The sequence below is a fragment of the Neolamprologus multifasciatus genome, chromosome 6 (genome assembly GCF_963576455.1).
Source record: "Neolamprologus multifasciatus chromosome 6, fNeoMul1.2, whole genome shotgun sequence".
In the NCBI taxonomy this organism is placed as follows: domain Eukaryota; kingdom Metazoa; phylum Chordata; class Actinopteri; order Cichliformes; family Cichlidae; genus Neolamprologus; species Neolamprologus multifasciatus.
The window spans coordinates 4,546,243-4,546,769 of NC_140444.1; the positions used below are offsets into that span (position 1 = coordinate 4,546,243).

General features: G+C 38.9%; 1 protein-coding gene and 1 long non-coding RNA gene across 2 annotated transcripts in view; one reads left to right on the forward strand and one right to left on the reverse strand.

The window, feature by feature from the left end:
- LOC146516196 (uncharacterized) overlaps positions 1-527 on the forward strand; it is a 390,625-nt gene that overhangs the window by 238,992 nt on the left and 151,106 nt on the right. The gene's annotated exons all lie outside the window — the stretch shown is intronic.
- Positions 1-527, reverse strand: part of LOC146516201 (endonuclease V-like) — a 111,732-nt gene that overhangs the window by 18,002 nt on the left and 93,203 nt on the right. The gene's annotated exons all lie outside the window — the stretch shown is intronic.

Genomic DNA, 527 nt, shown 5'->3' on the forward strand with positions numbered 1-527 from the left:
AAATACAACCAGACTCGATGCATTTACAAACAGAAAACGTGAAGGTAGTACTTTTATTTTACTCCTGTGCTGTCTGCATGCAGGTGTCTGGCTGTGTTCAGGTTCAGCCAATAGCCTTGGGTTTCTTTGCTTCAGTCCTCCTTGCTGTGCTGTCAGACACCCCATGAGCTGTGTCAAGCAATATTGTACCATTTTTCAAAAGGGAAACCCTGAGGTTCTTTGAAGGATGAAGGAAGAGGAAATCTACTGAGTCCCAAATTATTGATATTGTAGCTACAGGTAACTTTTGAAATAATATAGAAACTCCGAGTAAACAAAGCTGCTAGGCCTGATTTTTCAGGAAGAAAATCAATCACAAGTGCCAGTGACAAGCAGGAAAAAGTTCTTTCAAATACTGGTTTGACTCAATTTAATGATCAAACATGGTCACTATTATTCTAATAATGCAGTGTCATTTTAAGTGGGATCCCACAGGGAACCGGATTGGGACCACTTTTGTTCAACCTAACAAATAAATATATACAAAA